A 26256-nucleotide genomic window follows, 5' to 3' on the forward strand; every position below is an offset into this window, starting at 1 on the left:
AGTTATGTCAAGAGACAAGAGAAGCTGGGATGGTTCTCCATTGAACAGGGACTAGTTAGTGTAGATTTAACAGAGACACTAAAAATCATGAGGGATTTTTAACAGAATCGAGAGGGAGAAACTGTTTCCACTGGCAGGAGGGTCAATAACTAGATGACACAGATTTAGAACAATTGGCAAACTATCCAGGGAGGATATGATGAGAAATTTGATGCAGTGATTTGTTGTGAGCTGGACTGCAGTATCTGAGAAAGTAGGAAGCAGATCCAATAGTAACTTTCCAAAGGAAGTGGATATATATTGAAAAGGAGATATTTGCATGGCTATGGGGGAATAGCAGCAGAGAGGTAATAATTGAATCTCTCTTTCCAAAAGATTGCACAGACTCCTTCTGTGCGGAATGACAAGATGACTGTCGATAAACAACAATTATTGGCATTTGTATAGTGCCTTGAACATAATAAAAAAAAGTCCCAAGGTGCTGCACATGAGCATTTTAAAACCACATTTGAAACCGAGCCGCACAGGAGATATTAGGTCAGATGACAAAAAACTTGGAAAAAGAGCTAGGCTTTAAGGAATGTCTTGAAGGAGGAAAGTGAGGTGGAGAGGCTGGGAGATGAAGAGAGGGAGTTCCAGAGCCTAGGGCCTAAGCAGCTGAATGCATGTCCACCGATGATGGAGAGATTAAAATTGGGGATGCTCAAGAGGCGAGAATTATAAGTGCACAGATATCTTGGAGGGTTTATGGGCTGGTGAAGATTACAGTGATAGGGAGGGGGTGAGGCGATGGAGGGATTTGAAAGCAAGGATGAGGATTTTAAAATCAAGACATTGCTTGAGAAGGAGTCAATGTAGATCAGTGAGAACAGGGGTGATAGGGGAACAGGACTTGGTGCAAGTTCAGACACAGGCAGCAGGGTTTTGGATGACCTCAAGTTTAAGGAGAGTAGAATGAGGGAGATCTGTCAGGAATGTGTTGGAATGATAAGTTCGAGAGGTAACAAAGGTATGAATGAGGGTTTCACTGGCAGATGAGCTGAGACGGGTGAAGTTGGGTGATGTCACAGAGGTGCAAACAGCCATGGGTCCTAACTATGCTGCCTTTTTGTGGGATATGTGCAACATTGCTTGTTCTGATGAAAGGTCACAGACCTGAAACGTTAACTCTGTCTCTATCTCCACAGATGCTGCTGACCTGGTGAGTATTTCCAGCACTTCTGTTTTTATTCCTTGTTCCAGTCTGACTCAGGCCCTCTCCCTCACCTCTTTTTCTGGTCCATTGATGATTGTATCAGTGCCGTTTCCTGCTCTCATCCTGAACTGGAAAAGATAATCAACTTTGCTTCCAAGTTCCATCTTTCTTTCACCTTCACATGATCCATCTCCGACTCTTCCCTTCCCTTCCTTGATTTCTCTGTCTCCATTTCTGTTGGGTATAGGCTATCAAAAAATATTTATCAGAAGCTCAGTGACTCCCACACCTACGTCAACTGCACTTGCTCACACCCTGCTTCCTGTCAGGACTCCATTCTATTCTCACAGTATGCCATCTCCATTGTATCTGTTCTGATGATATAACCTTCCAGTGCTTCTGATATGTCTTCCTTTTTTCCTTAACCAAAGATTCCCCCACCATGAATAACCGGGCCCTCGATTGACTCTGTCCCCCTTCCAGCACTTCTTCTGTCAGTCCTTCCCCTCCTTCCCAGAGACATGATAGGGTTCCCTCTGTCCTCACCTTCCACCCTACCAGCCTCTGTATTCAATGGATTATCCTTCACCGTTTTTGTCATGTCCAGCGTGATGCCACCACCAAAGATATCTTACTCTTCCCTTTCAGCATTCCGAGGGGACTGTTTTCTCCGCTACACTCTGCTCTGCTCCTTAATCACCCCCAACACCACCTCCCCTTCCCACAGCACCTTTCTATGCAAGCACGAGAGATGCAAAACCTGCCATTTTACCTCCTCTGTCCTCACCGTCCAAGGTCGCATAACACTCCTTCCAGGTGAGACAGCGATTTATGTGTACTTATTTCAATTCAATAAACTCTGTTCACTGCTCACAATGCTGTCTGCTCTACATTGGGGAGACCGAACGCAGATCGGGTGATCGCTTTGCAGGACACCTCCATTCTGTCTGCAAGTGTGACCCCGAGCTTCCAGTCACCTGCCATTTTAATTCTCCAACTTGTTCTCACACTGACCTCTCTGTCCTTGGCCTACTGCAGTGTTCCAATGAAACTCAATGAAAGCTCGAGGAACAGTATCTCATCTTTTGATTAAGCACTTTACAGCCTTCCAGACTCAAAATTGAGTTCAACAATTTCAGACCATAATCTCTGCCCCATTTCTTTTGACTTTTCTTTGCATGTTTCAGTCTTACTGTTGTTTAACTCTTGTTTTTACTTTCTGACAGCAGCTGTTCATCATTCTAACATTTATACCTCCGCTAGACACATCTTTTGTTTCTTTACTGGTCCCATTACCACTCCCTTTGGCTCTGCTCCACCAACTCTTTTGTCATTTAATCTCTCGTCTTCCACCTTATCACAGACCATCCATTTTGTTCTTTTTCAACCTTCCTCATTTCACATGCTACATTTCTAACTTTTCCCAGTTCTGATGACAGTGGGGAGGTGTTGGAGGAGGATGCTGTGGTCAACCATGTCAAAGGCTGCAGACAGTCAAGAAGGATGATTAGGGATAGAAAATCTTTATCACAGTCACATAGGATGTCACTTGTGACTTTGACAAGTGTTCAGTTGATACTATGGCAGGGGTGGAGGCCTGATTGGTGGGATTCAAACATGGAGTTCCGGGAAAGATGGGCATGGATTTGGGACATGATAATCCTTCAAGGACTTTGGAGAGGAAAGGAGGTTGGTTATGGGGTGGTAGTTTGCAAGGACAGTGAGGTGAAGGTTGTTTTTTGAGGAGAGGGATGATAACTGCAGATTTGAAGGAGAGAGGAACAGCACCAGAAGAGAGAGAACCATTAACAATATCGGCTAATATGGGGACCAGGAGGGACGTTGGGTGGTCAGCGGTTTATTGGAATAGGGTCAAGTGAGCAGGAGGTGGGTCTCATGGATAAGATGAACTCAGAAATGGAATGAGGGGAGGTACAAGAATACCAGAGAAAGATGTGAGTTGTTCAGAGCTAAGGCAATGGGGAGTTTAGAGGAAGTTTGGTCTGGTGGGTTAGTGGAAAGGAGGAACATGGCAGAGGGAGCTGATCAGATGGTCTCAATCCTGGTGACAAAGAAGTCAATGAGTTCCCCGCACTTATTGTTGGGGGTGAGGGTGGAGGAGACAGGGGTGGAAGATAAGATAAGATTTTCGGGGTTTAATGCCCCCTTCTAAGGCAGGAACAGACTTGGCAGCAAAGCTTTTGTTGTGATTTGTCTTTCGTGAGCTAAAGGTAAGCACTGCAGCTTCACAGCTCCAGTAACATGGGTTCAATACCTGTGCGGAGTTTGCAGGTTCTCCCTGTGATTGTGCGGGTTTTTGCTGGGTGCTCCCGTTTCCTCCCACAGCCAAAGACTTGACAGGTTGATAGGTAAATTAGCCGTTATAAATTGCCCCGAGTATAGGTAGGTGGTCGGGGACTATAGGGGCAGGTAGGAATGTAGGATTAGTATAAATAGGTGGTTGATGGTCGCCACAGAGTCAGTGGGCCGAAGGGCCTGTTTCAGTGCTGTATCTCTAAATAAATAAATAAAGACAAGTTTATTCAATTTTCAGATTAACTAATAGTCACAAAGTCAGGCAGTGATTAACAGTTTAATGCAGATACCACCCCTATTAGAGACTGGATGGTGGTACAACTGGTTGGTCTTGCAGCTTCTAGTCTTCAAGTTACTTTGGTTTCTCTCTCTCTCTTTTCTCTTGCAGTTCAAAAATTGCCTGCTGCACAGGGACAGAGACAAGACATCTTTTATCCTGGCTGCTCTCCAATCAACCATCCCGACACCCAATCATCCTTAGCTTTGTGTTTCAGGAAGCCTTCTTAACCAATCAAGGATCATTCTTTGCCTGTTGATAACCTTTCGGATTTACATAGGTAATACCTCTTTGTGTTGACTATAGTATTTCATGCTTTTACAATACGAGGTTCCTTATCTCATTCCGAGCCAGATCCACATTTGTTCTCAGAGGAGCTGTTTCACTGTCTGCTCTCTGAGCCTCATCATTTTACTGCAAGTCAGCATTTTAAAACATGACATAATCTCCCAGAATCCCACTACTATGACATCTACTCCATAATGTGTCCTTATTTCCTCAGTATTCCTAACTTATCATCCTAAACGAAGGGTTCTAATAAAGCAAAATGTTAGTTTATAATAAATCAGTTGTTGGTTTATAATAGCAAGATGACAACAATTGGTATTCTGGTTAGTAAACTTTTAGTAATCTAATAATCTTACAGGGGAGAGGGGTTGAAGAGGACAGTGTGTGGCAGAGAAAAGAAGCCGGTGTTATCTTTGCATTCCAGGCTGATCCTGCAACAAGGAGCAGTTTATGCAGATGGGAGCAGGACCCGATAGTATTATACATGGTCCAGATCTGATGGTGACAATTGTCTGTCATATCCTCTCAAATCTGCGTCCCTTGGACTTAAGGGAGCAGAGATGAGGATCGTACTGGGGGAATGGCCAGAGTAAGAGACAGTAATGTAATTATTGGGGACTGGGGCATCAAAGGTGGAGGTGAGGATGTGGGTGAGCAATCAGTAGCTGCAGAAATGTTGTGGCGAATGGAAGGCCAGAGGCAGAGAGTTGGTATTTTGAAAGTGCAGTTGTAAGTGAACTGGAGGATAGTTTTTCCCAGGGACAGTTACAGATGGAGGTAGGGTTGGGGAGTGGAAGGGGGATGTGGATGGAGGGTGAGATAGGGAATTGATCAGAGCTGGCCTTATCTGTGATTGATCGGAAGGGATTAGCAAGATGACAAAATCAAGGTGGTGGCTGTGAATATGGGTTGCGGAATTTACAAGGAGGGAAAGATTTAGGGAGGATAAGAAGGCAGTGAACTCAGAGGAGAGAGAGAATGACGAGTTGAGGTGGAGGTTGAAATGACCGAGGATGAGAAATCGTTCAGTGCAGAGGCTGAGGGAGAAAAGCCATGAAGATATCTCAGTGAGAAAATGTTCATTATACTTGGGAGGGCGGGAGAGAAGGAGGATTTTGAATGAGAGGTGAGAGGGGTGGAACAAGGTGAGATGCTCAAAGGAGGAGTAAGTGCCAGAGGAGTAGGGGGTCAGGCCATAATGTGATCTGGCGATAAGTGCCACATTGTCACCACGATAGTCTCAGTGGGACAGGTGGTAGAAGGTATAGCCAGGTGGGGAAGCCTCAGTTAGGGGGAAGGTGTCATCACCCCTCAGCCAGGTTTCTGTTCAGACCATTATGTTGATGCAATCATACACAATAAGTTTGTGGATGGAAAGGGTCTTGTTCACAATTGAATGGACGTTCTGGAGGGAGATGCGTACAGGGGCTGTGAGAACTGATCCCCTGGCAGAATCCACAGGGTGAGCAGTGGGAGGGGTGAGATGGTCAGGAAGAAGATTTGTCAGGATAAGCCCCCAGCGGGCACATTGGGTGGGAATTGGGGTGAAGGAATAAGATGGGGTAATTGGGGTTCATGCTCATAATGAGCCAGCACTGAGTGTCTTGATGATGTCTTCGGAGGAAGCCAAGAGAGCCACAGAGGGATGCTGCAGACTCATCCCAGAGGGAGCTCAGCCTGGGACAGTGACAGGAGAGCAGGATTATTGAGGAGTACGGAAAGGTTTGAGTGGGAAATTGGGAGGGTAGAGTATCTGCGAGGGGAATAAGTGAAAGGAGGCTAGGAGGAGTAAAAAGAAAAGAAGTTAAAAAGAAAGAGCAGGGAGTGACGGGCTCGGGTCAAGAGCGGCAACTAAAATGCACCCACGAATGGACTCAGGGAAACCTCAAGTTACATAAATCTGGTTACATAACAATAGGGAACATAAAATCTGACAGTAGACGGGAAACAGGAGATAACAGGAAAGAGTCCAGAGTTAAAGACAGAGGTCCCGTGGTGGGATAACGATAATGGAGACAGGATGGAGTCAGCATGGAGCATCATGAACTGTTGTTCGAGTTCGGAGGCAGGTGTAGCGAGTGAAATCCGGAAGTTATATGAAGGTCAGATTATTGCCTAAATATGGATTACAGTCTAAATATGGACTGCATGGTCAGACTTCCAAAATAACATTCGAGATATTGAATCAATATTGGAGCTTGTGATATTAAGTCAATTCTCAAGATTATTTTGAATACTGAAGCACTCCCCCAGACCTCGTAAAAGTCAGGACAATCACACTCTAAGAATTCCAGTTAATGTACACTCATTCATAAGAAATACTGAATAAATTTTGCTTTCCAAGAAAACTTTTTTTTTTGTTCATGGGATCATCAATGGAAAGGCCAGCAGTAATTGCCCATCTCTAATTGCCATTAAGAAGGTGGTGGTGAGCTGCTCTCTTGAACCGCTGCAGTCCATGGAGGGTTGGTGCACCCACAGTGCTGTTCGGAAGGGAGTTCCAGGATTTTGACCAGTGACACTGAATGAATTGCAATATAGTTCCAAGTCAGGATGGTGTGAGACTTGGAGGGGAACTTACAGGTGATGGTATTCCATGTGCCTGCTGCCCTTGTTCTTCAAGGTGGTAGAGGCTGTGTATTTGGAAAGTGCTGTCAAAGGAGTCTTGGCAAGTTGCTGCAGTGCATCTTTTAGAGGGTACACAATACTGTTACTGTCTAATAGTGGTGGAGGGAATGAATGTTTAATGTGGTGGATGGGGTGTTGATCAACCTGATTGTTTTGTCTTGGATGGTATCAAACATCTTGAGTGTTGTTGCAGCTGTGCTCATACAGGCAACACACTCCAGACATGTGCCTTGTCAATGGTGGACAGGCTTTGGGGAGTAAGGAGGTGAGTTACTCACCACAGAATTCCAGCCTCTGACTTGCTCTTGTAGCCACAGTATTCAGTTAAGTTTCTGATCAATGGTGACTGCTCCCCTCCCCCACCCCCAGGATGTTGATGGTGGGAAATTCAGCAATGGTAATGATATTAAATCTCAAGCTGAGATGATTTGATTCTCTTTTGTTGGAAATGGTCATTGCCTGGCATTTGTGTGACATGTATAAGCCAATGCATTATTTACCTAAATTGTATTAATCACTCTTTATCATGTAAACCGTGATTTTATTTCTTTCATTTTAATGAAAGCTGGCTGTGGTGAAGTCCTGTGGGCAGAGTTTATCTCATGGTGGTTGGAAGATGGAGCTTCGAAGGGAGAATTCTGATTGAAGACATTATTAGTGGGACAGTTTTAACTAAAACAGACATCTTGCACAACGTTCAGCACCATTCACAACTCCTCAGATACTGAAGCAGTCCGTGTAGAAATGCAACAAGACCTGGACAATATCCAGGCTTGGGCTGATAAGTGACAAGTAACATTCACGCCATACAAGTGCCAGACAATGATCATCTCCAAAAAGATAGAATCTAACCTGTGCCCCTTGACATTCAATGGCATTATGATCACTGAATCCCCCACTATCAACATCCTGGGGGTTACCATTGACCAAAAACTTAAATGGAATAGCAATATAAATATCATGGCTACAAAAGCAGGTCAGAAGCTAGGAATCCTGTGACGAGTAACTCACCTCCTGACTCCCCAAAGCCTGTCCACCATCCACAAGGCACAAGTCAGGAATATGATGGAATACTCTCCACTTGCCTGGATGGGTGCAGCTTCAATAATACTCAAGAAGCTTGACGCTATCCAGAACAAAGCAGCCCATTTGATTGGCACCCCATCCACAAACATTCAGTCCCTCCACCACTGACACACAGTGGCAACAGTGTGTACACCATCTACAAGATGCACTGCAGCAATGCACCAAGGATCCTCAGACAGCACCTTCCAAACCTGCAACCTCTACCACCTAGAAGGACAAGAATAGCAGATACATGGGAACATCACCATCTGAATGTTTCCCTCCAAGCTACACACCATCCTGACTTGGAATTATATTGCTGCTCCTTCACTGTCGCTGGAACTCCAAATCCTGGAACTCCCTTCCTAATAGCACTGTTGGTGCACCTACACCACATGGACTGCAGCGGTTCAAGAATTCAGCTCACCACCACCTTCTCAAGGGCAATTAGAGATGGACAATAATTGTGGCCTGGCCAGTGAATCCTACATCCCAGCAACAAATAAAAAAACACACACAGACATATCAGGACATGTCCCTGAGGTGGTGAATTGCCACAGACACCTTGCCTACAGACAATGGCCACTCGGGAATGTGTGAATGGCCTTCTTCCTGCCCCAGGATACAGTAATCACACTCATTATTGGCATACAACCGGAGACACTCCCCCCGCCCCTGCTGAGGTCAGGATATGACCACGTGGGGGTGGTCCTGGATGGCCAGGGTGGGATTATTAACCCAACTGGATGATCCGATTTCACGGATTACCTGATATACTAAGGGCTGGAGTCAGGAAGTTGTATAAAGTCACAGCCCTCAAATACATTGTTACTGCAGTCGGTAGAGTGGCCTGGTCAGCCATTCTGAAGTCATGCCTGGAGATCTGTTGAAGGACTGACCTGAGACTGACCCGAGTTCGCGGGATTCCGAAGCAACCAGTGTCATTGTGAGTATGTACCATTGCTTAGAGTTTTAATAAAGGTGTATCACATTTACTGAAACAGTATCCAAGTCATTGCGTGACATTGATATGAGAAGTAAAGACAAGAACCATTAGACCAGAGGTGTTACAAGTGGCGAGCCAGCCAGGAGTCTTGAAGATAAAGAAATGGCAGAAAATACTATGGATCGGTTTGTCACAAAGTACTTGGCAGGGAAATTACCTCTTAAGCACTCGGTGTGTTCAGGTTATCCTGGAGGGTGATGATCTGGTAGATGAGGCAGAAAAGTGGACACAGGGGTCCACTTGTAAGCGGATCTTGATGAAGGCCCACTTTGGCTGATGGCAGATCAGTGGCAGCACAGGAAAGATGAGGCTGAGAAAACAAAATTCAAGCAGGAGCTGGAGGAGAGAGATAAAGAAGCTCAGTGAATGGGATGTGGTTATTCATGGGTTAATGAAATAGCGAGAGGAAGAGAGAGAGATGAGGAAAAAGAACAGTGAACAATTTGAGCTGGAAAGGGAGCGGTGGTTAAACAGAACTCAATTTTTGGAAAGCCAGTGTGTTAACAATCAGCACCAGTGTGATGAATGGGCTGCACGGGAAGCAGAGCAGTGCCATAGGGCAGACAGAGCAGAACAAGAGGCTGAGGACATGAAGGCTGCACCGTGTTATACACCAACAGCATAAAGAGAAAGGCATGAAAGCAGATCACACTGAGTGTCAGAGTGAGATAGAGAGACTGAGAGAGAAGTTCCAGGTGTACAGGGGTGTTGTGTGTGTGATGGGTGTTGGTGAGGTAAAGATTACAGAAGTAGAGGAGGAGGAGGATTCTGGGACAGATGAGGATGACCCGCCGGTATCGGACGGGCAGGACAACGCCCGGCCAGAAAGTCTCCGGCCGCCCACGGCCCCTGTGAGATAACAGAGGTCTCTTCCTCCAGCCAACGACCATAATTGAACGCAACAAATAGTCACTCTTTAAAACATGAAGATGTATTTCTTCTGGATGGAGAAAACCTATTGACTCCTTTTACATCCTCGCACTTTCACAAGCCTGTGCTTCAGGCTCCAACATTCAAACCCACCCCTTCTCTCAGCTTATTCCTTCCACCATTAATACTGACAAACTTCCATTTCATTTCTCTTCAGCTAAGCCTCCTGTAACATTCACTTTCATGTTCTCAGACCTTTAACATTGCTCAGTCAGCACCGCTGTTCCTCAGGTGTTCATGTTCCATTCCATCATCCAAAAGCACAGTGTTAGTTTCCACGTGTACACTAATGACACCCAGCTCTCCCTCACCATCACCTCTCTCGACTCTTCCACCCTTGTTAAATTGTTAGACTCCTTGTCCGACATCCAGTACTGGATCAGCAGAAATTGGTCTTGCTGACATACATTGGCTCCCGGTCAAGCAGCGTCTTGATTTAACATTTTCCTCCTTGTTTTCAAATCCCTCCATGGCCTCGACCCTCCCTATCTCTGTAATCTCCTCCAGTCCCACAAACCTCCGAGATATCCGCACTCCTCTAATTCTGGCCTCTTGAGCATCGTCGATTTTAATCGCTCCACCATTGGCGGCCGTGCCTTCAACTGCCTGGGCTCTAAGCTGTGGAATTCCCTCCCTAAACCTCTCCGCCTCTCGACCTCACTTTCATCCTTTTAAACATTCCTCAAAACCTGTCTCTTTGTTCAAGATTTTGGTCTTCTGCCCTAAAATCTCCTCATGTGGCTCAGTGTCAAATTTTGCTTCTTAACCCTCCTGTCAAGCTACTTGGGATATTTTATGTTAAAGGTGCTATATAAATATTAGTTGTTGTTGTTTGTGCTTTCACTATAACAGTTTCCTGACAACACGCAGCCTGCCTCAAGGACAAAGCTTCAGACACAACTTTCCTGTTTTCTTCTCATATCCAAGATCACTCTTTGCTTTCCTTCACACGTGTTTTAAATTCTGCTGTTTCTGATCACAGCACATGGACATTTTAAAGACCTTTGACTCATGACCAATCTCCTGTAATTGCTCCTTTTCTGTCACTAGCATTCTGTTCATTTATTCTCCATTTCTTTCAATCACACCTTTCAACAGATCGATTAAGATGAAGACAGGATGTTTTGCATCTTGCTGCACTGACCAAGCTTGACACAATGGCACATTTGAGCCCTCATTGGCAGCTATGTGGCACTGCCCGTTACTCATCACCTCAACTGTTTAGAGAAAAGTGTCTACGACCAGGGAAACAGAAGCCAGTCTTCAGTTAGTATCCCCCGTATCACAATATTCCCCAAGAAAGTATCATGAGCTGCCAGGCCGCTGTCCCTCTAAAGGCCGGCTCTGCTTTCACAGCTTGTTCAACAAGTGGTCCCATGGATAGAAATGTATCTGGATTCAAGACACAAATGAACATTGGTGTGAATGGGACCTGTATCCCCACGAACAGCAGTGGGAGCAGAGCAAACCTAACGGCGTAATATTGAGAATGGATGTTCGATGAGGCAATACTGCAGGAAAATGACAATGGAATGGAAGGAGGAAAGTAAAGGAGGGATATTGACTGTGAAAGGAGGAGAAGCTGGGAGAAGAGATAGGTTTGAATTATGGAGCATCAAGCACAGGCATGTGAGAGCGCGAGGATTTGAAGGAGCAAATTATTTTCCATGAACAACAATTTGTTTCCAGTTGGAATAGATTGATTTTTCACTGTGTTCTGTTAACATGTGCAGCAGAGAACAGACGTTGATGCAGCCACAACTCAGTGTACTAACCACTGTGTGATCACGGTGCTACACATCAGCTGTGGGAGTTGTGCACAAACCAAAGCAATATCGCAAATGGCATTACTGAGAAACACACATCTTTAAAGGCAACATAATGAAAGCCAAGAGCTGTCCAGGTGATGAATACTCAGTGAATATTCAGTGACTGATTAATACCATCCCACGGATCTGTCCAGATTTTTTTTTTTATTCTTTCAGAATTTGTTGCTCATCTCGAATTTCCCTTCACAACTGAGTGTCTTACTAAACTATTTCAGAGCACAATGAAGAGTCAACCCTATTACTGTGGGCCTGGAGTTACATATCGGCCAGACCAGGTATGGAAAGCAGATTTACTTCTCTGAAGGATATTAGCGATTCAGATGGATTTTACAAAAATCAATGATAACTTCATGGTATCATTCCTGAAACCAGCATTTACATTGTTTTTATTGATTTAATCAAATTCAATCAGCTGCAGCAGTGGGTTTTGAACCGATTTCCCCAGGATATCATCCTGGAACACCAGGTTACTAGCTACGTGACATTAAGACTATGCCACTGTACATTCGCACAACCAGATAAATGGCTGCAGCAAACACAACATTTATTCTGAATTTCAATGAAGAGCTGGTTGACACTCTCTAAGTTTTTTGAAATGTCTGTCCAATGATTTCAGTGACCTTTATTCTGAAGGCTCTGATTGCAGCACTGTGCTAAAACAAAAATGAATGTTAAACTAACAGTACGTACCGACAGCCGAGACTTCACAAACTGAATAGCTGCTTCATGCTTTTCAAAATTATTCAGCTATAATCTTGTTCAAAACTATATTTTTGATTTTATCAATGATAAGCTGTTGTGCTGAGTCTGATAACCATACAATTGATATAATATTGTTTTGCATTGTCTAGTGTTTAACTTTCGTCTGTTTACTTTCCAACTCCCTAAATAAAATCCAAAAACCTTAGAATTGCAGACAGTGCTGAGTTGTAATAGAAGCTTCTCAATAGAATCAACCCTTCATCTGAGTTGAGCAAGTTTGAATTATCTATTCATTCAAATTAAAATAATTTGAAAACCCATCCAATGCTGTTTCTTGAACATTTTTATGGAAGTAAACCAGCCCCCAGCTTAGTGTTGAAGTTGAAGATACTGAGACTCAGTGCCTTGATTCTAGTGTAATTTGGCCTCAATTGATTTTCTTCAGCAAGGGAAGTTGGGCAGCCTGGTCTGTATTCCCCCCAGTTCCAGACAAAAAAAGTAGGAATGCCAGGCTCTGGTGGAGAAAAACAGACAGCTATCCCATAAATTAAACTACAGAGAATCATCCAACTCCTTGAGAAAAAATTATGACAGACAGGTATGAGCAAAAAAGCTCTTGCTTCAGTGTGTGAAGCAACTTCTACTCCGACTATGCTGGGCAAACAAATAAGGATAAGTTTATGTCAGTGTAATTATATTGACCCATTACACAGGTTCCTTTGCAGTTGATTAATATTTAACTTTGTGCCAAACAGATTAAATAACAAGTTTCAAAAGGGAATTGGATAAATGCTTGAAAAAGAGAAATGTGCAGACTGATGGGGAAGGAGCAGCGGAGTGGGACTTATTGCATAGTTCTTTAAAAGAGCCAGCACAGACATGATGGGCAGAATGACCTCCTTCTGTGCTGTAAGACTCTATGGCACACTCAATCCCCTGTTGGGCTTCAAAATTTTGCCATCGGCACTTAAAATTCCCAACTGTCCTGCTCTGCATCCTTCCCCGACTCCAACACATTTATTGACCTATCAGATCCTGGTTTTCTGTGGTGACCTACCATTGGGACTCTTGTCTGTGAGAAATGATTTACGCAGCAAAATTCCAGGGGCTGTAATGAAAAGCTTTTGTTGCAATTGAAATTTAATTTCACATAAACTGATTGTTGTATAATCTTTTGGAGTTAGCATATTCTGTCTCCTTGTAAGATTTTTAACTGTCTTTGTCCTTTCAGGAGTTTCAGGAGTAGTGAGTGATGCAGACACAGTACCAACAAATCAGCTCGAAGCCTTGAAAGCTGTTATGGACAAGCTGATGGGTAGTGAATGTAGATTTTATTTCCCTTTTGGTCCAAACCTTTTCATTTAAAGGTATGACGGTAGACAGGCAATGGGTAGCATTTAAATAATTAATACATGCTTTACAACATCTATCCATTCCAATGAACACAAAAACCTGACAGGAAAAAAGATCCAAACCGTGGCTAACAAGTAAATTAAATATTGCATGAGGCCAAAGGAAGAGGCTTAGAACATTGCCAAAAAAGTAGTAAGCCTGAGGAATGGAGGCATTTTCGAATTCATCAAAGGAGGACCAAGAAACTGATAAAGAAAGGGAAAATAGAATATGCAATCAAACTAGTGAGGAACATAAAAATGGACTGTAAAAGTTTTTATCGGTATGTAAAAAGGAAAAGATTAACAAAGAAAAATGGGGGCCCATTACAGGGAGAGACAGGGAAATTTATAATGGGCAATAAGGAAATGGCAAAGAAACTAAACAAATACTTTGTGTCTGTCTTCATGGAGGAAAATATAAAAAGCCTCCTAGAAATTCTGCAGAGCCAGGGTACTAGTGAGAATGGGGAACTGAAAAAAAGCATATTCGTAAAAAAAAGTACTGGAGAAACTAATGGGACCGAAAGTTGGTAAATCCTCTGGACTTCATGATCGACATCCCAGAGTGTTGAAAGAGGTGGCTGAAGAGACAGTGGATGTGTTGGTGATCATCTTCCAAAATTCTATAGATTTTGGAACAGTTCTTTCAGATTGGAAGGTAGCAAATGCAACGCCACTACTTAAGAAAGGAGGGAGAGAGATAACCAGGAACTACAGACCTGTGAGCCTGACGTCAGTAGTAGGGAAAATGCTTGAATCTATTGTAAAGGATGTGGTAACAGGACACTTGGAAGATAATGGTCGGATTGGGCAGGGTCAACACGGATTTATAGATCAGGCAGCCTGACATCTGTAGTGGGAAAATTCTAGAGTCCATTATCAAAGATTTTATAGCAGAGCACTTAGAGAACAGTGGCAGAATCGGGCAGAGTCAGCATGGATTTACGAAAGGGAAATCATGCTTGACAAATCTACTAGAATTCTTCGAGGATGTAACTAGTAGAGTTGATGAGGGGGAGCCAGTGGATGTGGTTTATTTGGATTTTCAAAAGGCATTCGACAAAGTCCCACATAAGAGATTAGCGTGTAATAGTAAAGCGCTTGGGATTGGGGGTAATGTATTGTGATGGATAGAAAATTGGTTGGCGGACAGGAAACAAAGAGTAGGCATAAATGGGTCTTTTTCCGAATGGCAGGCAGTGACTAGTGGGGTACCGCAGGGACCCCAGCTATTCACAATATACATTCATGATTTAGATGAGGGACCTAAATGTAATATCTCCACATTTGCTGATGGCACAAAACTGGGTGGGAGGGTGAGTTGTGAGGATGATGCAGAGAGGCTTCAGGGTTATTTGGACAAGTTGAGTGAGTGGGCTAATGCATGGCAGATGCAGTATATTGTGGATAAATGTGAGGTTACCCACTTTAGTAGCAAAAACTGGAAGGCAGTAAGGGGTAATGGAGGAGTGGACCAGGGTGTCGCGGAGCGAATGATCCCTTCGGAATGCTGACAGGGGAAGGGAGGGGAAGATGCATTTGGTAGGTGGCTGGAAGTGGTGGAAATTGTGGATGATGATCCTTTGGATATGGAGGCTGATGGGGTGGAAAGTGAGGACAAGGGGAACCCTGTCGCTGTTCTAGGAGGGAGGGGAAGGGATGAGTGTAGAGGTGCGGGAAATGGTCTGGACACAGTTGATGGCACTGTCATACACAATGGAGGGAATCCTCGGTTGAGGAAAAAGAAAGACGTGTCAGAAGTGCTGTTGTGGAAGGTAGCATCATCAGAGCAGATGCGTCGGAGACGGAGAAAATGGAAGAATGGATTGGAGTGTTTACAGAAGGAAGGGTGTGAAGAAGTGTAGTCGAGGTAGCTGTGGGAGTCGGTGGGCTTATAATGGATATTAGTAGACAGCCTATCCCCAGAGATGGAGACAGAGAAGTCGAGGAAGGGAGAGGAAGTGTCAGAGATGGACCAGGTAAAGGTGAGAGAAGGGTGGAAATTAGAAGCAAAGTTTTCCAGTGTCAGACGGGAGCAGGAAACGGAACCGATACAGTCATCAATGTCCCGGAAGATGAGTTGGGGGAGGGGCCTGAGCAGGACTAGAACCAGGAATGTTCGACATATCCCACAAAACGACAGGCATAACTAGGACCCATGTGAGTACCTACAGCAACACCTTTCACTTGAAGGAAGTGAGTGGAGTTGAAGGAGAAGTTGTTCAATGAGAGAAAACGTTCAGCCAGGCGGAGGAGGTTGGTGGTAGATGGGGACTGGTTGGGCCACTTTTCAGGGAAGAATTGGAGAGCCCTCAAACCATCCTGGTCGGGGATGGAGGTGTAGAGAGATTGGACGTCTATGGTGAAGAAGAGGCGGTTGGAGCCAGGAAACTGGAAATTGTCAGAATGGCGTAGGGTGTCAGAAGAGTCATGGATGTTGGTGGGAGGAAACTGGACCAGTGGAGAAAAGATAGAATCAAGATAGGAAGAAATAAGCCCAGTGGGGCAGGAGCAGGCTGACACAATGGGTCTGCTGGGACAGTCCTGTTTGTGGATTTTGGGAAGGAGGTAGAAGCAGGCTGACCGGGGTTGCAGGACTATGAGGTTGGAAGCTGCAGAGGGAAGATCACCAGAAGAGATGAGGTCAGTGACAGTCCTGTGGACAGTCGCTTGATGTTTGGTGTTGGGGTCATGGTCCAGGGGGAGGTGGGAAGAAGGGTCTGAAAGTTGGCATTGTGCCTCGACAAGGTAGAGGTCGGAACACCATACAACAACAACACCACCCTTGTATCTCAAAAATACTCCCTTTCAGGATCAATCTCATGAAGTGATCATTGTTGATGAATATACAGCAAGGAAACATGAATCTGGAGCCCCCTGAATGACGATGACAATGATCTAAACAAGGTCAAAGTACCATCATGGAAGGGCAGTTAGTTAATGACGGACCAATTAGATGAACAGAAATGGGGTTTTACCTAATATGGCACAGAACCAAGCTGGGAAAGGTGTAGAAAGTAAGAACTTGTAAGTCCCCAAAAGCACGCATCATCATCCAAACGAAGACAGAAGACAGACTTCAATCAAGAGACAAGGCATCGCAGTTAACTGGAGGTTGAGGACCGGTGTTCAATCGTGAACACAACTGCTCACCACTGCCCTTTGCTCAGTATCATGATTTTGTGTTTATTGTAGAAAACGCAATAAAGTCTGTAAAGCTTGTGAAAAACTACTCGTACCCGTGTGGTTTTGTAGCTAGTCTGAGCTATAAGTCCCTTTTAGATCTTCTCTCCCAACTTAGACTGTAGTTGTAATTGACCAAGTCTTCCAATTAAATTAAAGCAAACTCCAGATCTTACAAGTGATGCTGAAACCCTGGACTTTGACGAGTCCATAAACCGAGGGAGTTAAAGCAAGTTTCACAAATGTAGGAACATTGTTTGGCCAGTGATAAATCTTACGGGGATAAATTCTTTGGAAGGGTGGTAGATTAAACTGACCCAGTGAGTACAAGCTATGTAGTGAAAGGCCAGTGTGAAGAAGGGTTTCTGGGAAACATATGAGGAAAGGTTGGTCATTAAATGTAATCCAGACAGTATCCAATCCCTGTGAGAAGAGTACACACAAAAACATGAGCGCATTCCGTTCAGAAGGCTTTTGTTAAAGTCCCCCACAGGAGGTTGGTTTGTAAAATTTAAGCACATGGAATAGGAGGTAATATACTGGCATGGATTAAGGATTGATTAACAGGCAGAAAGCAGAGTTTAGGAATAAACGGGTCATTCTCGCATTGGCAGTCTGTGACTAGTGGATACTGCAAGGATCAATACTTGGGCACCAGCTGTTCACAATATATATCAATGATTTGGATGTGGGCACCAAATGTAATATTTCTAAGTTCGCAGATGACACAAAACTAGATGGGAATGTGTGTTCTGAGGAAGATGCAAAGTGGCTTCAAGGGGATTTGAACAGACTTAGTGAGTGGGCAAGAATGTGGCAGATAGAATATAATGTGGAAAAATGTGAGGTTATCCATTTTGGCAGGAAGAATAGAGGTGCAGAGTATTTCTTAAATAGGAAGAAATTAGAAAGTGTAGATGTACAAAGCGACTTGGGTGTCTTTGTCAATAAGTTACTGAAAGCCAGCATGCAGGTGCAGCTAGCAATGAAGAAGGCTAATGGGATGTTAGAACAAAGAGCAGCACAGCAGTCTTGCTTCAATTGTATAAAACCTTGGTTAGACCGCACCTGTGTGCATTTTTCATCCCCTTACCTCAGGAAGGATATTATTGCCACAAAGCAAGTGCAACAAAGATTCATCAGATTTGTTACTGAGATAATGGGACTGTCCTATGAAAAGAGTTTGGGGAAACTGGGCTTGTATTCTACAGAGTTTGCAAAAATGAGAGGTGATCTCATTGAAACCTTCAAAATACTTCTAAGGATAGACAGGGTAGATGCAGCTAAGATGTTTCCCCTGGTTGGGGAGTCTAGAACCAGGGGACACAAATTTCAAAATAAGGGGGAAGCCACTTAGGACAGAGATGAGGAGAAATCTCTTCACTGAGAGGGTTGTGAATCTTTGGAATTCTCTACCCCAGAGGGCTGTGGAAGCTCAGTCATTGAGGATGTTTAAAGCAGAGTTTGACAGATTTCTAAATACTAATGATATAAAGGGATATGGGTATAGTGTGGGAAAAAGGCATTGAAGTGGATGATCAGCCTTGATCATGTTGAATTGCGGAGCAGGCTCATTGGGCTGAATGGACTACTCCTGCTCCTACGTTCCTGTATAAAGAAAGAGTAGCGTTTATCCAGGTTCAGGTCTTGGCTAAATGTTGGAAGAGTGACAGGGTTTTAAATCTAATCACACTCGCACTGTGTGCAGTGCAATGAGGAAGTGGTACAGTCACAGGTGAAACAGATGGTAGCTCAAAGTGAACCGATCCAGCAGCAGCAGAAAGTGCTGGAAATGTTACAAAATCAGCTAGCATCCTCGACTGCCACTCTGAGGAACAGGCACTTAATGCCGTACAGGCTGGGGCAGCTCAGCAGTTGTTAGGGTTGGCGGAGAGGCATATTGTCACTCTCATCAGGAAAACACCCAGTTAACCCAGAAGTTAGAGGAATCATGGGGAGTCTTTAGAGAGCTACAGGAGTGACCCCACCGAGAGACAGACCAATGCACAGTGCAGGTCCACCATTCAGTGACTGCGGAACCAGATGGGGAAGCAGCAGGCGGTTGTAGCAGCCGTCACGAAAGCAGAGTATCACATGGGATATACTGAGACAGGACAGGACTCCTCAGAGGAGGATGATGATGGGGAAGGAGAGCCTTTGCCTGTCTGTCCTGCTATGCTAACGACAACACGGAGGAGACGGGGTAGACCCGAGAGAAGGGGAGAAGGGGAACCAGGATCACCCGTCCCTCCTGAGGAGGAGGTTACTGAGGCCACTTCCATGTTATGGAGATTTCAAAGCATTAACTGGTCAATTGGCCCCAATCACAATTACAACTTTCCCCTTAGAATTAGCACAGCGTTTAATGTCCTTTAAAATTTATAATCCCTAGTTGACTGAAAATACCATGGTATTGACGGGCAATGATTAGATAGATAAGAATGGAACCAGGTGAGTTCAGTCCCAACGAGCTGGACAACAGTGGAGAGACATTGGAGGAGTCCGGTGTGTTCAAAAGTGACAAAGGGTGCAAGCAGATCGAGAAGGACGAGGAGGGATAGTTTACCATTGTCACAGTCACATGGGATGTTTTTGTGATGTTGATGAGGTCCATTTTGTTACTGTGCAAGAGGAGGAATCCTGATTGGTTGGATTCAAACATGGCGTTCCAAGAAAGACAGGCTCGGATTTGGGAGGTGACAAAACCTTCAAAGACTTTGGAGAGGAAAGGGAGTTTGGAAATGGGGTGGCAGTTTGCAAAGAAGGAGGGGGCAAGACTTGTGTTTTTGAGGAGAGGGTTGACGATGGCAGATTTAGAGGAGAGACAGAGATAGAACCTGAAGAGAAGGAACTGTTAACAATGTCAGCTAACATGGGGAGTAGGAGGGGAAGTTCGGTGATCAGCAGCTCAGTGGGAATAGATTTGAAGGAAAACAGGTGGGCCCCATCTTCAAGATGAGCTCAGTGAGGGCATGACGGGAGCTAGGATAGACATGAGAGAAAGATGTGAGATCAGAGTTATGAGGGGGGAAGCTGTAGACCAAGTTTGGGCCAGTGGAATTGGTAGAGGCATCTGATCGGATCGTTTCATCTTAGTGACAAAGAAATCCATGAGCTCCTCACACTTACTGTTGGAGATGAGGGTGGAGAGACAGTGCTGTGAAGTTTAAGAAGCCGGTGTGCGGTAGAGAAAAGAAGACAGAGGTTATCTTCTCATTGCAGGATGATCCAGGAATAGTGAGCAGTTTCAGCAAATGAGAACAGGACCCAATAGAGCTTTATGTGACCTGGCCGTGTTGCCAAACAAGTTGTCTGTCATATCCTATCAATTCTGCATCCCTCGGAATTATGGGAGCTGAGATAAGGGCTATACTAGGGGAAATGACCAGAGTGAAAGAGAGAAATGGATTTATTTGGAGCCAGGTTTTCAAAGATTGATGTGAGGGTGCAGTTGAGCAAATCGGTAGCTGTGGAAATGTTATGGAAAATGAGGTGAATTTGGGATGGTCCTTTTTCCGGGGCAGATACAGAAGGAGGTAGGGTTGGGGTGTAGGAGGGGGATGTGGGTGGAGAATGATACAAGGAGGTGATCAGAGATGGCCTTATCTGGGATTGAATTGAGACCATGGAAGATGGTATGGTCAAGGTTGCAGACATGAAGATGATTTGGGAAGTTTTTGGAGAGAGAGATTTAAGGAAGATTGGAGGGCAATGAACTCAGAGGAGGGAGAGAATGATGAGTTGAGATGGCGATTGAAATCACCGAGGATGAGATGTCATTCAATGCAGAGGCTGAGGGAGTAAAGCAATGAAGATATCTCAGTGAGAATGAGGATTTTGATTCAGAGGTGAGAGGGGTGGAGCAACGGGAGTTGGTGAAAGGAGAAGAAAGTGCAAGAGGAGGAGGGGGTCAGGCCAAGGTGTGATCTGGTGAAAAGTGCCACACAGCCACCACGTCAATCTCTATGGGGATTGTGGTGGAAGGTATAGCGAGGTGGGGAGGCTCCATTTAGAGTCATCGAGTTATACAGCACAGAAACAGGCCCATCGGCCCATTTTGTCTGTGCCAGCCATTAAGCACCTATCTATTCTAATCCCATTTTCCATCACGTGGCCCATAGCCTGATATGCTTTGGCATTTCAAGTGATCTTTGTAAATATTTTAGTTTAGTTTTGTTTAGTTTAGGGATACAGCACTGAAACAGGCCCTTTGGCCCACTGAGTCTGTGCTGATCATCAACCACCCATTCATACTAATCCTACACTAATTCCATATTCCTACCACATCCCCACCTGTCCCTATATTTCCCTACCACCTACCTACACCAGGGGCAATTTATAATGGCCAATTAACCTATCAACCAGCAAGTCTTCTGGCCTGGAGGAAACCCACGCAGACGCAGGGAGAACTTGCAAACTCCACACAGGCAGTACCCAGTATTGAACCTGGGTCGCTGGAGCTGTGAGGCTGCAGTGCTAACCACTGCGCCACTGTGAGGGTTCCTGCCTCTACCACCTCTTCAGGCAGTGTGTTCCAGATTCCAACCACCCTCTGGGTGAAAAAAGTTTTCCCCTCTAAACCTCCTGCTCCTAACTTAAATCTTTGCCTCTTGGTTATTGATCCCTCCGCTAAGGGAAGAAGTTTCTTTCCATCTGTCCTTTCAATGCCCCTCATAATTTTGTATACCTCAATCAGGTCACCCCTCAGCTTTCCCTGTTCTAAGGGAAACAACCCTAGCCTATCCAGTCACTCTTCATAGCTGAAATGCTCCAGCCCAAGCAACATCCTGCTCAATCTCCTCTGCAACCTCTCCAGTGCAACCACATCCTTCCTATAGTGTGGCAACCAGAAGTGTACACAGTACTCCAGCTGTGGCCTAACTAACGCTTTATACAGCTCCATCATAACCTCCCTGCTCTGAACTTCTCAGCCTCAGCTAATAAAGAGAAGTATCCCATATGCCTTCCTCACCACCTTATCTACCTGTGCTGCTGCCTTCAGTGATCTATAGACAAGTGCACCAAGGTCCCTCTGACCCCTCCGTACTTCCTGGGGTCCTACCATCCGTTGTATGTTCCCTTGCCTTGTTAGTTCCCCCAAAATGCATCACCTCACACTTCTCAGGATTAAATTCCATTTGCCACTGCTCCAGCCATCTTACCAGCCCATCTATATCATCCTGTAATCTAAGGCTTTCCTCCTTACTATTTATGACACCACCAATTTTCGTGTCAGCTGCAAACTTACTGATCATACTTCCTATATTCACGACTAAATCATTAATGTACACTGCAAACAGCAAGGGTCCCAGCACCGATTCCTGTGGTACACCACTGGTCACAGGCTTCCATTGCAAAAACAATCCTGGACCATTACCCTCTGCCTCCTGCCACTAAGCCAATTTTGGATCCAATTTGCCAAATTACCCTGGATCCCATGGGCTCTTATCTTCTTAACTAATCTCCCATGCGGAACTTATCAAAAACCTTACTGAAGTGCATGTGGACTACGGCCTTACCCTCATCTACACATCAAGTCACATCCTCAAAAAATTCAATTAAGTTTGTTAGACACAATTTCCCCTGACAAAGCCATGCTGACTAGCCCTGATTAATCCCTGCCTTTCCAAGTGGAGATTAATCCTGTCCCTCAGAATTTTTCCAATAGTTTCCCTACCAGTGATGTTAGACTCACTGCCCTTTAATTACCTGGTTTGTCCCTGCTTTCCTTCTTGAATAATGGTACCACATTCGCTGTCCTCCAATCCTCTGGTACGTCTCTTATGGCCAGAGAGGATTTGAAAATTTGTGTCAGAGCCCCTGCTATCTCCTCCCTTGCTTCACATAACAGCCTGGGATACATCTCATCTGGGCCTGGGGATTTATCCAGTTTTAAGCCCGCTAAAACATCTCATACTTCCTCTCTTTCAATGCTGATTTGTTTAAGTATATCACAATCCCCCTCCCTGCTCTCTACACCGACATCATTCTTCTCCATAGTGAACACCAGGGGATGTGTTTGGCCAGGATGTCAATGAAATCATCCACAATAACGTCATGGATGGAAAGGGCCTTGATATTTTGGTGGGAGATGTGTAGCGGGATGGTGAGAGCTTATCCGCTGGCTGAGTCTATAGTGGGAGGGGTGAGTTGGATGATAAAGATATTGAATGATTAGCCCTCAGCGGGTGCACTGGGTGGGAAATTCAGTGAATGATTAGAATGGGTCAATTGGGATTGTTGCTCGACAGGGGCAAGAGTAACAGGGTAGTTGTTATGGGGGAATTTAACTTTCCAAATATCGGCTGGAAATACTATAGTTCGAGTCCTTTAGATGGGTCAGTTTTTGTCCAGTGTGTGCAGGAGGGTTTTCTGACACAGTACATGGACAGGCCAACCAGGGGCGATGCCACATTGGATTTGGTACTGGGTAATGAACCCGGCCAGGTGTTAGATTTAGATGTAGGTGAGCACTTTGGTGATAGCGATCACAATTCGGTTAGGTTTACCTGAGCGATGGGCAGGGACAGGTATATACCGCAGGGCAAAAATTATAGCTGGGGGAAAGGAAATTATGATGCGATTCGGCAAGATTTAGGATACGTAGGATGGGGAAGGAAACTGCAGGGGATGGGAACAATCGAAATGTGGAGCTTATTCAAGGAGCAGCTACTGCGTGTCCTTGATAAGTATGTACCTGTCAGGCAGGGAGGAAGTTGTCGAGCAAGGGATCCGTGGTTTACTAAAGAAGTTGAAGCGCTTGTCAAGAGGAAGAAGAAGGCTTATGTTAGGATGAGACGTGAAGGCTCAGTTAGGGCGCTTGAGAGTTACAAGCTAGCCAGGAAGGATCTAAAGGGAGAGCGAAGACGAGCAAGGAGAGGACACGAGAAGTCATTGGCGGATAGGATCAGGGAAAACCCTAAGGCTTTCTATAGGTATATCAGGAATAAAAGAATGACTAGAGTTAGATTAGGGCCAATCAAGGATAGTAGTGGGAAGTTGTGTGTGGAATCAGAGGAGGTAGGGGAAGTGTTAAATGAATATTTTGTGTCAGTATTTACAGTAGAGAAAGAAAATGTTGTCGAGGAGTATACTGAGATTCAGGCGACTAGGCTAGATGGGATTGAGGTTCACAAGGAGGAGGTGTTATCTATCTTGGAAAGTGTGAAAATAGATAAGTCCCCTGGGCCAGATGGGATTTATCCTAGGATTCTCTGGGAAGCTAGGGAGGAGATTGCAGAGCCTTTGTCCTTGATCTTTATGTCGTCATTGTCGACAGGACTAGTGCCGGAAGACTGGAGGATAGCAAATGTTGTCCCCTTGTTCAAGAAGGGGAGTAGAGACAGCCCTGGTAATTATAGACCTGTGAGCATTACTTCGGTTGTGGGTAAAATGTTGGAAAAGGTTATAAGAGACAGGATTTATAATCATCTTGAAAAGAATAAGTTCATTAGCAATAGTCAGCACGGTTTTGTGAAGTGCAGGTCGTGCCTCACAAACCTTATTGAATTTTTCGAGAAGGTGACCAAACAGGTGGATGAGCGTAAAGCAGTGGATGTGGTGTATATGGATTTCAGTAAGGCATTTGATAAGGTTCCCCATGGTAGGCAATTGCAGAAAATACGGAAGTATGGGGTTGAAGGTGATTTCGAGCTTTGGATCAGAAATTGGCTAGCTGAAAGAAGACAGAGGGTGGTGGTTGATGGCAAATGTTCATCCTGGAGTTTCGTTACTAGTGGTGTACCCCAAGGATCTGTTTTGGGGCCACTGCTGTTTGTCATTTTTATACATGACCTGGATGACGGGGTAGAAGGGTGGGTTAGTAAATTTGCGGATGACACTAAGGTCGGTGGAGTTGTGGACAGTGCCAAAGGATGTTGTAGGGTACAGAGGGACATAGATAGGCTGCAGAGCTGGGCTGAGAGATGGCAAATGGAATTTAATGCGGAAAAGTGCGAGGTGATTCACTTTGGACGGAGTAACAGGAATGCAGAGTACTGGGCTAATGGGAAGATTCTTGGTAGTGTAGATGAACAGAGAGATCTTGGTGTCCAGGTGCATAAATCCCTGAAGGTTGCTACCCAGGTTAATAGGGCTGTTAAGAAGGCATATGGTGTGTTAGCTTTTATTAGTAGGGGGATCGAGTTTCGGAGCCACGAGGTCATGCTGCAGCTGTACAAAACTCTGGTGAGACCGCACCTGGAGTATTGCGTGCAGTTCTGGTCACTGCATTATCGGAAGGATGTGGAAGCTATGGAAAGGGTGCAGAGGAGATTTACTAGGATGTTGCCTGGTATGGAGGGAAGGTCTTACGAGGAAAGGCTGAGGGACTTGAGGTTGTTTTCGTTGGAGAGAAGGAGGAGGAGAGGTGACTTAATAGAGACATATAAGATAATCAGAGTGTTAGATAGGGTGGATAGTGAAAGTCTTCTTCCTCGGATGGTGATGGCAAAAACGAGGGGACATAGCTTTAAGTTGAGGGGTGATAGATATCGGACAGATGTCAGAGGTAGTTTCTTTACTCAGAGAGTAGTAGGGGCGTGGAACGCCCTGCCTGCAACAGTAGTAGAGTCGCCAACTTTAAGGGCATTTAAGTGGTCATTGGATAGACATATGGATGAAAATGGAATAGTGTAGGTCAGATGGTCGGCGCAACATCGAGGGCCGAAGGGCCTGTACTGCGCTGTAATGTTCTAATTCTAATTCTAATTCTAATTCGAATGAGCGATCGCCGAGTACCTCGATGACCACTGTGGAGGATGCTGAGAGAGATAAAGTGGGAAGCTGTAGGTTTATCCAATAAAACAGAGACATGGGGGAGTGATCAGGGGACATGTTGTATATTAGTTTAATTTTATTCCATATGTATGATTAGCGTAAAGGAATTTCTGCATCTGGCAGTTGTTCTACATTTACAAAAGGTACCTTAAATTAAATGCAAGCTCAATCAAATCATCTCAGTTTGTCTTTAAAACAATGTGATTACAGAGACTGAGTGGAGAGAGGCTGGGTTCACATGTGTTCTATTTGTAAAAATGTTCCATTTTCCTCATTATTTGAAATCTTAAAAAGTACAGCGAAGGGATATTTCACCCCATTCTTCAGTTCCTCTCTAAACTTACTCGGGGTCACAGCGTAAATAAAAGTGTTTGTGCAGCAACTCAGGAGCTGAAGCATAACCGCAAGGTGATTGACAATGGGTGACATGTCTTTTGAAGCACTCTGGTACAGCAGACTAATTCTAACATACATCATATTCACCAGTAACAGAACCCATAGAAGGATAAAATTCCCCGATATCATAAAACGTGAAGTGATTGATTTTCTTCTGTTAACTGTTTCTGGATCACTGTGACTCTCCTCACTGACCCGGTCCTGAAGTCTTTTGCGAATTCTGATGATCACTAGAATGTGTCTGACAGTTAAAACATTGAGTATCAGAA

This window comes from Heterodontus francisci, chromosome 40 (assembly GCF_036365525.1).
Source record: "Heterodontus francisci isolate sHetFra1 chromosome 40, sHetFra1.hap1, whole genome shotgun sequence".
Taxonomy (NCBI): Eukaryota; Metazoa; Chordata; class Chondrichthyes; order Heterodontiformes; family Heterodontidae; genus Heterodontus; species Heterodontus francisci.